This window comes from Bubalus bubalis, chromosome 2, assembly GCF_019923935.1.
Source record: "Bubalus bubalis isolate 160015118507 breed Murrah chromosome 2, NDDB_SH_1, whole genome shotgun sequence".
In the NCBI taxonomy this organism is placed as follows: Eukaryota; Metazoa; Chordata; class Mammalia; order Artiodactyla; family Bovidae; genus Bubalus; species Bubalus bubalis.
Window position 1 is genome coordinate 149,497,888 of NC_059158.1, and position 12,378 is coordinate 149,510,265.

Genomic DNA, 12,378 nt, shown 5'->3' on the forward strand with positions numbered 1-12,378 from the left:
GTTGGTGATGGACAGGGAGGCCTGGCGTGCTGTGATTCATGGGGTCTCAAAGAGTCGGACACGACTGAGCAACTGAACTGAACTGACTGAACACCTCCTTATTCTAAATCATGCCAGTTTCTGAGGAGGAGTCCCAACTCCTCCAAAATCCTTGTTACTTGGTATGCCCTGACACTTCCAACCTCACTGTGAGCATTGGGACATGGAATGAAGCTGGACAGAGGGAAGCAATACACAGAGCATGGGGTGTGATTTTTGAGACCAGCGTTTCAGATTTTGCTTGGTTTTGGTTTCTAATCTTTACAGTGTCTCATCATTAGGTCTCTTTTTCAAACTGAAAATTGAGGAACTTGGACCAAATGCCTAAGAAATCAACCCCAAGGTTCTATGGTTTTATGATTCTATGGATAATTTAAGTGACAAAACCAAATTATAACTACTGTTGAAACTGCACAGACCACACCCCACTATCTTGGTAACCTTCTTAGCACTCCATGTAGAAGCCAGAAACAATTCTAAATTGCTTCTCACCTCTCTTACTTACAATGAAAAGCTGTTCTATGATTATGAAGATTCCATGGTAAAGAATTATCTGTTTTCTCAGTTGGTCATATTTCTTTCAAAAGTATTTAAGAGGTAATTCTTTTAAATGGTGACATTTCAAGGTCAACGTCTTCTGTGCTAATTCATTATTCTTGTATCATTCTTCATATTCTTCACAGACTTTCATTATCTAATTATATCCTCATATTAAAAACACTAGAGGCGTAGGGCTAACATTTTTTAATCCTTATTTGACACAGTCATACATGAGATTTCTACTAAATGAATTGACCCTGGAACTTGCATTTGGCTATTTAGAATGTACTGTTGTTGAAGGCAAGTATTTTTTTTTTTTTTTTTGGAGGGAGAGGAGTTCTGTTTTATTCACTGATGTTTCCACAGTGCCTAAAACAGTGCCTGACTCACAGCAAATTTAATACACATTTGTAGAAGGAATAAACGAATGAACAAATCTGATTAGTGATCGAACGGGGGTCTACTAATTCTCTAAACCCTCAACCCTTGTTCCTTTAGTACTGAGAGGAGTTAATGTTTGTCGTCATGCTTCCCCCCAATTTTCCTATCCTGGACGCAACTGTCTTGAGGTATGTGGAGGCAAGGCCAGGGAGCTGTCTTCACTGAGGGGTAACCGGAACTCCCACCGTCACAGTGATGGAGAAGGGAAAAGAGAGGCCTCTATGGGGGACGCCTCTTAGAGAGACTAAAGCTGACGCCACCCCCGCTCCTCGCCCCAGCCACTCCGAGTTCACCAAGTATATCAGAAAAGGGTCCAATGGGTCCCTCTGTCCCAAAGGTGCTCGTCTCACTTTGCTTCTGGTGGTGGAGAGGGCAGGGATTCTTTAAAGGGGGCGCCCACAGTCCCAGGCCCGAAGTGGCTGGGGTTTGGCCTGAGCTCTGAGGCTGCCACCCTCGCGGTCCCCGCCGGACGGCGGGCCGACAGCTGCGGAAGGCGGGGCGGCCGCGCTCCCCTCCAGTACATTGTGGCCATGCCCGCGCCAGCCCCGCCTCCGCCACCGCCCGGGGCGCCGTTCAGGCGGGGCTTGTGGGGGGCGAGGGGCGGGGCCTGAGGAGGGCGGGGTGGCCGCGGGGAGCCGGCGGCCAGGGCGGCGCTCAGACTGGGCCGGGAGCTCCGGCTGCGCGGGCTCTCGGCGGCCGCGGCGACAGCATCCTCCACCGCCTCCTCTCTTTCTTTTCTTCCCCTCCGCTTCTTTCTTTTCTTTCTCCTTCTCCTTCTTCTTTTTCTGCCCTGTCCCACCCCCACCCACCCCCCTGCTCCTTCTCCAGAGGACCTTAGGTCCTCAAGTCCCTGAGCGGTGGCAGCGGCGACTGCGGGTGCATCATTTCCGCGCCCAGGTAAGAGAGCCGTTCCCCACCTCTGATTCAGTATAAACGTGCCTCTCCCTTCTCCTGCCTCGCCCACCGCGTGGAGGGAGGAGAAGGAGCCCAGGGAAGGAACGGGGATGGGAAGGGATTTGTCTCATCCCGTGTCTTGGGAGCAGGCACAGGTTGGTGGAGCTGTCTCCCACCTGGCGGCAGCTTCAGGCCCGGCCTCTCTCGGTGTAACTACTACGCAGCAGGGGACCAGGGCTGTACCTGGGCTCTGGATTTGGAGAAGGGTGTGTGACCTTGGTAGGTACCACTTTGAAGCGCCCGGGAACTTACATCGGGTTAGGATACTTGTCTTTAAAGCTAATATTAGCTGAGCTGGGGAAAGATAGAGAATGAATTATACTGGGATAAAAGAGAATTTCGAAGTAGAGGTTTTTTTTGTTTAGGTTTTCTTTTGTTTTTGGTCCATCGAACTGCAGAGAACTGCACACTGACGGATGAGTAAGTTAAAGAAACCTTGTCAATTCGAAATCATTTTCCCTGTAATTGTCCCAGACACAGCTGGAAGAGAAAGATTGACGAATGTTTATAGTTTTAGGAAAATGAAAAATTAATGTCTGGTCTCGATGGAGGGCGGGATACGAAAAATGAATCTGGATGAGCTTGAACGTCTACATAGTCTTTCTTTTTAAGAGATGGGAGTGGGAGGCAGCATCTACAGTCCACCAGTTCTTTTCTTTTTCTTCTTAAAAGGCGTTTTGGGGGCTGCAGTGTAGGGTGTCTTCCTTCCCCAACTTTGTCTTTTGTTTAAGGATGAAAATTTAAAGAAAGAGTGTTTGATAGGAGCCAGGAGTGGGGATGTGTGTTTGGGTGTGTGTAGGGAGGAGGGGATAGTAAAATGGATGGGGTCAGAAAAAAACATCCTTGAAAACTGGAAATGGATGTTATACTGCCTGGCATCAGGGTTTGGGGATTTTGTCAGAAAATTAAAAAGCTTTCATTAGCTACAAGCCCGTTTGTAACAGTTGCTGGGTGCCATCAGCTGGAAGCCCTTAGCATAATGATTCCAGGACATAGACCCTTTATTACTGACTCAGTGTGAAGGGTTTTTGTTTAAAAGCATGCACAGGCGTATGGTGGTACAAACCACAAACACACACACATAAACACATTCGCAAGTATAATATATACCTAATTTTGCAAAAGAGGGTAGTACTTAAAAGACGAGTCTTAAAATATTTATTCTTGAAGATTTGGGGATTATGGTGTGAATCAAATTTGTACTGCAGAACAAATAAATATATGTTGTTGGGTGGTATGTAAGTTTGGATGTGAGGCAAAGGGATTAATGAATATCGGTAAGGTATTAAATGTCAAAAATATGATTTATTTTGAAATGATTGGTCTGGGAGAGGAAATGACTGCTAACTGAAATTGAGGTTTGCAGCCGCAGTGAGGCGATGGAGAACAAAGCCTTTTATGTGAGCCATGTTATGCAAAATGCCCCATGCTTGAGCGGCAGGTACCAGCCCCAGTATAACACATGGCTCTGTAACCCTGTCATTTCACTGTGGGCAATTATAATTTTTTTTTGGCAATGAAAATAGATTAAATAAATAAAAACTCTTTAAAATGCCCAAGAGGAAGATTATAGCCTTTCACTTGAATGTGACACAAAACACCCATTTAGCTGGTCAATTGCTACGTATTTTGGTAGAAATCTTTATGACTCTGTAAAAATATCATGGGCGTTTCAATCACCCCCTCTTCATGCACAGAAACATTTCCTTCCCAAGAAAAGGCGAAATGCATTTTTCTCTTTCAATAAAAAGTATTGTTATGTGTGTGTATTTTAAGGTTGATTTCCAGATAAATTTATCTGAATATCATAGCTTTATATCTGGAATCCACAATTTGCATTGAGCAGAGCTATTGTGCCATTAGGATCAGTGGTACGTGCTGTTTGCCTGTACTTTATTTAATTTCAATTTTTAGTATTTCATAATATGCTACAGTATTATTTAATTTCCTAAAGGTTTTTTTTCCCCATAAGCAGAAAATTGCTTAACATACATCTGTAGATCTGAGCAATTAAAAATTGAGCTTCTTTTAAAAATTTTTTTTATACATGAATGTCCATTTTCTCTGTTTTTCTCCTTTTCCCTCACCTCCATCAAATAACCTGTTTATCGTGACTCTATCTATGCTCTTTTAAGCTTCTAGTTCTGTCTAGATTGTCAAGAGCAGAGCCAGCTTTCTCAGGAATTTTGAATTTGGGATTTGTTCATTCTCTGTAGCAACTCTCCTAGGATGACGTGTTTACAGCACCTTCTCAGGGAGGAGAAGGAGAAAGAATGTGCTGACAGAGCCTGACCCGGTGAAACTGGCACAGCCATTACCTCATCCTAGTAGCTACTTCAAACTCATTGAGAGAGCAAGCACCCTCTCAGTGGAAACCAAACACCAGCAGCACACCCTCGTAACGCAGAAGCCTTTCGCTTCCCACAGCAGCCTCTACTCTGTTGCTCTGCTAAGGTTAAAGGGATATTTCCTCTTTTACGTATTTCTTTTCAAGGATCTTGAACTTGGTCATAAATATGCTGCCAGAAATGAAACTTGGCACAGCATCCCCTAAACCTGAAAGAACAATTTCATTCCTTTACCACTTTTGGCTTAAAATCAATTTGCAGATTTTCTAAACACATCAGAAGGGAAAAGGAAGAAGCATGCTTATTGGCATATATTTGCATGTTTTCTTATGATACACATTTTTTGGTAAAATTTTACTAGCGTCTAGATAGCAGACTGGATTGCTATGCCTTTGAAAAATGGGGTTGTGCTCTTGGACTTTAAAATGCAATAGTTATAATGTTTGCTTAGATGCACATGACCGTATGTACATCCTTAAAATATTCATTGATGTCCCCATAAGATTGAGCGTATGAAACCAACTTGGAGATTTTAGTATTCAAGTTGATCGCTTTGGTTAATGAATTCCTTTCACTGCTTAATTTCCTCTTGACAGATTAAGATAAAGAATCTAAAATAACAGTTACAGTGGATAATAACACTACCCCCAGAACAATGTCATATTCCTTAATCCTAAAAGCAGTCATTTAGGTAAGTTATTAGTAATGCATTAGTGAATGTTACTAAAGATAATATTCTGAAACAATTATAAACTCTTATGTCTCTGGTATATCAGGTAACGATGCTATTAAGCTCTTTGAGTCATGTCTGATTCTCTCAGATATGTCTGTTCTTTTGTACTTCAGTTCTTTTTACGCCTTTCTTAATTTGATCTACTCAATCTAAACCTTCTTAAGTGTGAGCAGTATTTTGATCATTTCACTGATTTTTTTTTCCTCTCCTTTCATTCTGTTCTTTGTAATCTCCTGTTTGAATGTTAGTCTTCTCCAGGCATTTTGTCTTCAATACTGTTACTCTTATTACAAACAGCCTTTACTCTTCATTTAGGAGAGCATTTATTCCAACTTATTTATTTGTTTTGTTAGTTCATTTCAGTCGCTCAGTCGTGTCTGACTCTTTGAGAGCCCATGGACCGCAGCACACCAGGCTTCCCTGTCGATCACCAACTCTTGGAGCTTGCTCAAACTCATGTCCATTGAGTCGGTGATGCTATCCAACCATCTCATCTTCTGTTGTCCCCTTCTCCTCCTGTCTTCAATCATTCCCAGCAACAGGGTCTTTTCCAGTGAATCAGTTCTTCGAGTCAGATGGCCAAAGTATTGGAGTTTCAGCCTCAGCATCAGTTATGTATTTTGTTATGTGTCTATTATATTTCTACTGGATGCAGAATATCTTCCTGGGGACTAAGTGTAGAGACACAAAAAGTACTACAGGGCTCCTGGCTTTAAGAAATCTTCAAATACAGTTAGAGGGATTTGTTACTTTTGTAATGGGGAATAACTAAAAAAAATAACATTTAAATGGGCAGTTATTGTATTTCAGATATGGGACACAAGGGGCTGCACATGGGGACAGTAGTGTCCCAAACCTCAAAGACAACTTTTTGTGTATCAGTATCAGATCAGATCAGATCAGTCGCTCAGTCATGTTCGACTCTGCGACCCCATGAATCGCAGCACGCCAGGCCTCCCTGTCCATCACCAACTCCTGGAGTTCACTGAGACCACGTCCATCGAGTCAGTGATGCCATCCAGCCATGTCATCCTCTGTCGTCCCCTTCTCCTCCTGCCCCCAATCCCTCCTAGCATCAGAGTCTTTTCCAATGAGTCAACTCTTCGCATGAGGTGGCCAAAGTACTGGAGTTTCAGCTTTAGCATCATTCCTTCCAAAGAAATCCCAGGGCTCATCTCCTTCAGAATGGACTGGTTGGATCTCCTTGCAGTCCAAGGGACTCTCGAGAGTCTTCTCCAACACCACAGTTCAAAAGCATCAATTCTTCGGTGCTCAGCTTTCTTCACAGTCCAACTCTCACATCCACACATGACCACAGGAAAAACTATATCCTTGACCAGACGAACCTTTGTTGGCAAAGTAATGTCTCTGCTTTTCAATAGGCTATCTAGGTTGGTCATAACTTTCCTTCCAAGAAGTAAGCGTCTTTTAATTTCATGGCTGCAGTCACCATCTGTAGTGATTTTGGACTCACACGCTAGTAAAGTGTATCAGTATGTAAATGTCCTAATGTAGACCCTGTATACCTAACCTCCTTTTTTCATATATGTATTCTCTCTATATAATTATATATAGAAGGAGAAGGAAATGGCAACCTGCTTCAGTATTCTTGCCTGGGAAATCCAATGGACAGAGAATCCTGGGGGGCTACAATCCACTGGGTTGCAAGAGTCAGACATGACTTACCCACTAAACAACAACATATACAATTGTATAAATATTTGTATATATATAAACTGGGGCTTCCCTGGTGGCTCAGTGTTAAAGAATCCGCCTGCCCAATGCAGGAAACACAGGTTCGATCCCTGGGTTGGGAAGATCCCCTGGAGAAGGAAATGGCAACCCACTCCAGTATTCTTGCCTGGAGAATTCCATGGACAGAGGAGCCTGTTATGTTAATAGGCCTTTTAGAGAAAATAATTAAGCTTCTAAGATCACACAGCTGGACTTCTTTCTTGCTTTCTTTTTTTTCTTCCTTTCCTCTTTACCCATTTTCCTTCCTTCCTTTCTTCTTTTCTTCCTTTGCTCTTTGCTTTCAATTTGTATTGGCCAAAAAACAAAACAAAACAAAACACCAATTTTTAGAAAATAGAACCTACCATTTTTATTGTAATGTATTTTCCATTATATCTATATTTCTCATTTAACATACAGTTTTATGCCAACTTCTTCTCAGGGCTTCATCACTGTCTCGGTCCTTCCTTTGATCTTGACTTATATATACTCTGGCCTTGAACAAACTTTTCCTTGTATACCAGCCTTTGATCCTGCTTCCTTTCTCTGGAAAGCGTTTCTGAATCAGGAAGAAAAGTTACTGCCTTGCGTCTTCCCATTATTTGTACCCAAGCTGACCCAGATTCCCTTATCTTATAGACAGTTGCTTATCCTAGCTGTGTTCTTACCAGCCTTCTTCAAATGACTTGAAAAAGGTAAAAGTGGGGTAGCTGTACAACCTACTGCTTTCAAATGAAAATTTTGATTAGCTCACTGTATTTTGTTATTTTATTCACCTGACATCAAGTAAAATGGAAACTGACTAGTAAAGTCATCTGGGCTTTCCTGGTGTCTCAGAATTTGCCTGCCAGTACATGAGATGTGGATTTGATCCCTGAGTTAAGAAGAACCCCAGGAGGAGGAAATGGCAACCCACTCCAGTACTCTTGCCTGGGAGATCCCATGGACAGAGGAGCCTGGTGGGCTACAGTCCATGGGTCGCAAAGAGTCAGACACGACTTAGTGATAGAGCATGCACACACAGTAAAGCCATTATCTGTCAGGCAGTCCACTGTCTTCATTTTATGCTAGCTAACTATATTGATGTTCCCTTAAGTTGAACTGAATTCATTTAATTTTAAATAAAATATCGCTAGTTACATTGCTGTGTACAGCGTTATCATTAGCCATCTTGAATCCATCTCTCAGTGATCATAAAATATAGTGCTTGAATGTCCATTAGTATATTTCATTGCTTAACTATCCAGTTCTCCTATATTTAAAGCAAACTTGTAAGTAAATATACAAACTTGCTCTTTTAGTTTGAGATAGAATATTCATACTGATACGAACCTTTTATATTGCATTAAAGTATTAATGGGTTTATTGTTGCCCATGTTGTATTGTTTTAACAGTTGCAACAACACTGTATTATCTTGCTAATGGACAACAGTGAAATTATATAATAAAATGGTATGAGAAAATGTTTCCTAGTTTTATTGACTAGGAAGCATCACAATTAAATAATTCTCAGCTTTGAAATTGTATTACTTTATTTGAGTATTGTGCCTCTCAAAGTTGTAATTTAGTCTTTCCCTTCAACTGTGTTTTTGAACAAAACAGTATTTTAAACAATAAGCTGCCTGTTTTTCTGGCGTTTATGAGACCACATTCCTTTGGCCCACTTTGAAAACAAAGAACCAAAAAAAAGTTTTTAGGATCAGTAGTGCATTCTTTTTATGTTAGTGTCATCTAGTATAGCTAGGAAAAGATCTGATTCTGTAATTTACTACACATACTTATTATATCATTTGAATGAAGATTGCAATCTGTTGCATACAAATCTTTGCTATATGGAGTCATAATACCTGTAACAACCTATTAGTCCACGAAATTTGTTCACTTTGTGTTTTCCAAAGTGCTATCATAGTGATATTTGTGTTTGTGTATGTAATAATCACAGGATTGTTGTTGTTCAGTTACTAAGTCATGTCCAACTCTTTGCAACCATGGACTACAGCATGCCAGGCTTCCCTGTCCTTCACTATCTCCTGGAGTTTGCTCAAACTCATGTCTACTGAGTTGGTGATGCCATCCAACCATCCCATCCTCTGTCGCCCCCTTCTCCTCTGCTCTCAATCTTTCCTAGCACCAGGGTCTTTTCCAATGAGTTGGCTGTTCTCATCAGGTAGCCAAAGTATTGGAGCTTCAGCTTCAGCATCAGTCCTTCCAATGACTATTCAGGACTGTTTTCCTTTAGGACTAACTGATTTGATCTCCTTGCAAACCAAGGGACGCTCAAGAGTCTTCTCCAGCAGCACAGTTTAAAAGCATCAGCCTTCTTTATGGTCCAACTTTGACATTTGTATATGACTACTGGAAAAACCATAGCTTTGACTATATGGACCTCTGTCATGAAAGTGATATCTCTGCTTTTTAATACACTGTCTAGCTTTGTCATAGCTTTCCTTCCAAGGAGCAAGTGTCTTTTAATTTAATGGCTATAGTCACCATCTGCAGTGATTTTTGGAGCCCAAGAAAATAAACTCTGTCACTGCTTCCACTTTTTCCCCCTCTGTTTGCCAGGAGCTGATGGGATTGGATGCCTAATCTTATTTTTTGAATGTTGAGTTTAAACCAGCTTTTTCACTGTCCTCTTTTCACCCTCATTAAGAAACTCTTTAGTTCCTCTTTGTTTTCTGCCATTGGAGTGGTATCATCTGCATATCTGATATTTCTTTGGGAAATCTTGATTCTGGGCTTGTGATTCATCCAGCCCGGCATTTCACATGAAGCACTTTGTATATTGTCACCCTGCTTATTTAACTTATACACAGAATACATCATGAGAAATGCTGGGCTGGAAGAAGCACAAGCTGGAATCAAGATTGCAGGGAGAAATATCAATAACCTCAGATATACAGATGACACCACCCTTATGGCCGAAAGTGAAGAACTAAAGAGCCTTTTGATGAAAGTGAAAGAGGAGAGTGAAAAAGTTGGCTTAAAGCTTAACAGTCAGAAAACTAAGATCACGGCATCTGGTCCCATCACTTCATGGCAAATAGATGGGGAAACAGTGGCTGACTTTATTTTTCTGGGCTCCAAAATCACTGCAGATGGTGATTACAGCCATGAAATTAAAAGAGGCTTACTCCTTGGAAGGAAAGTTGTGACCAACCTAGACAGCATATTACAAAGCAGAGACATTACTTTGTCAGCAAAGGTATGTCTAGTCAAGGCTATGGTTTTTCCAGTAGTCATGTATGGATGTGAGAGTTGGACTATAAAAAAAGCTGAATGCAGAAGAATTGATGCTTTTGAACTGTGGTGTTGGAGAAGACTCTTGAGAGTCCCTTGGACTGCAAGGAGATCCAACCAGTCCATCCTAAAGGAGATCAGTCCTGGGTATTCATTGGAAGGACTGATGTTGAAGCTGAAACTCCAATATTTTGGCCACCTGATGCGAAGAGCTGACTCATTTGAAAAGACCCTGATGTTGGGAAAGATTGAAGGCAGGAGGAGAAGGGAACGACAGAGGATGAGATGGTTGGATGGCATGACCAACTCAAGGACATGAGTTTGGGTGGACTCCAGGAGTTGGTGATGGACAGGGAGGCCTGGCATACTGCAGTTCATGGGGTTGCAGAGAGTCGGACACAACTGAGTGACTGAACTGACTGACTGACTGAGTCTGCATAGAAGTTAAATAAGCAAACAATATATAGCCTTGATGTACTCCTTTCCCAATTTAGAACCAGTTCATTGTCCCAGGTCCAGTTCTAACTGTTGCTTCTTGACCTGCATACAGGTTTCTCAGGAGACAGGTAAGGTGGTCTGGTATTCCCATCTCTTTAAGAATTTTCCACAGTTTGTTGTGTCCACACAGTCAAAGGCTTTCAAGTAATCAATGAAGCAGAAGTAAATGTTTTTCTGGGATTCTCTTGCTTTTTCTATGATCCAAAGGATGTTTGCAATTTGATCTCTGGTTCCTCTGCCTTTTCTAAATCCAGCTTGTACATTTGGAAGTTCTCGGTTCATGTACTGCTGTTAGCCTTATATTAGTATTTATATATACCATTTTTTCTTAGTTGAGGTAAATTGTTATACAGTTGATTTATAAAAAATTGAAAATTATACTTTGATGTTCACATGAGAATATTGTTTTTAAATACTCTTTTATAGGAAAAACAATGCTATATGTTTTCATTCATAAAATCAAATTAAACCAATTTCAAATAATTACTATATTTTTCTGTTTTGAGAAATATGATCCAAATTCCATTGTCCATTATTGAATTGAAATGATAAAGCTAAATCTGGTGCTCAATATCAAAGCATCTCCATGTTGATCAAGTGTCCTAAATTGAAATACTGGTCACTTAAATTTATCTTTTAGGAAGTGCATATGACATTGCTATTGCATGGAAATGCAGATTTTCTTTTTTTTAAAGAGGAGAAACCAGTATTGATGGAACTTTAGAAATTTTACTTCTGAGAAAGCACCAAGCATCCTACTGGAAGCTATGTCTCTTATGAAACAACAAAGTAGGTATGATCTAGGGTTTATTTAAATGGGTTTGGCCATTGCATCTCAAACTAAAGCTTGCCTCATTCATGATTGTATGATGTAAACTATTATAGACTATTAATTGGTCTTTGGTGAAATTGACATTTTGTGGATTTTTAAAAAGTGTTTATCACTTTTAGACTCAGTCATAAGTTCCATGATTACGGGGTGTGGTTTTACTTTATTTTGAATAGAACCATATTAAATGAAGGTGGTCCATATCAAAATTGTAAGTTATTAAACTTTATACAATCTAGGACAGTCTCACTGCCTCGTTTCAGCCCTTTCTGAGAGACCTCCATCAGGTTTTGGGAGAAGAATCCTAATTTTTCTATTAAAAAATTGATATTGATTTCTATTAAAAAACTGATATTGAGCAAACCTATTTTTAATGAAATCCCTTCCTTTTGCTTAATATGTTTATAGTCTATATAACAGAGTGACTTTTTGTAACTCTATTAATTAGTGTCTTAGAAGGATTCTGTGCTTGTACAAATGGAAACATAAAGTGTATTTTTCTGTGCCTCTGCCCTGTGGCAGAAGGGACATCAGTTCTTAAGACTTGCGAAGTATGTATAAGTTAGGAGCAAATGGTGTGAACCTCTGATGTGCGTGTAAGGAAACTGGGACAGGGAGTGGTTAAATGACTTTCCTGAGATGCTGAGTGGTGGAACCAGGCCTAAAATTGTTATTCAGGTCAGACTCAGCTCTTGGTAAGGAGTTGCCCATGAAGAACCATCTCACTCTGACTCTTCTTCCAATTTAGTTTATATTCCTGTTCTCTGACCTAAGGGTGGGGTGATCTGCCTGTCATACCTCCCCTACTTTGTGACTCAACTGTGACTTTCACATGAATATAAAAGAAGGAGAGACTCAGCATTTTAAGGCTTTTCCAACGAGCTCCGTGCCAGCTCCACTACTGAACGTGGTGAGACTAAACCTGGTCCAGGAAACACTGACCAGGCTGCTGCTCCAGGTTCATTCCTGTGGTTTGGATCTCTTAGGACAGACATTTAAACTCTCTGGGGATGTGTGCCCAG

The 12,378-nt window shown here is 40.9% G+C and overlaps 1 protein-coding gene across 39 annotated transcripts in view; it reads left to right on the forward strand.

The window, feature by feature from the left end:
• The first annotated feature begins 1,630 nt into the window (after positions 1-1,630).
• MAP2 (microtubule associated protein 2) overlaps positions 1,631-12,378 on the forward strand; it is a 301,176-nt gene continuing 290,428 nt past the window's right edge. For 19 of the 39 annotated variants that reach the window (XM_025278148.3, XM_025278150.3, XM_025278147.3 and 16 more), the window contains exon 1: positions 1,631-1,917. The gene's annotated coding sequence lies outside the window, so the exon portion shown is untranslated. Of the gene's footprint in view, positions 1,918-2,025; positions 2,194-12,378 lie in introns of those variants that run through there. The other 20 variants (XM_044937720.2, XM_044937731.2, XM_044937733.2 and 17 more) reach the window with 5 other exon arrangements.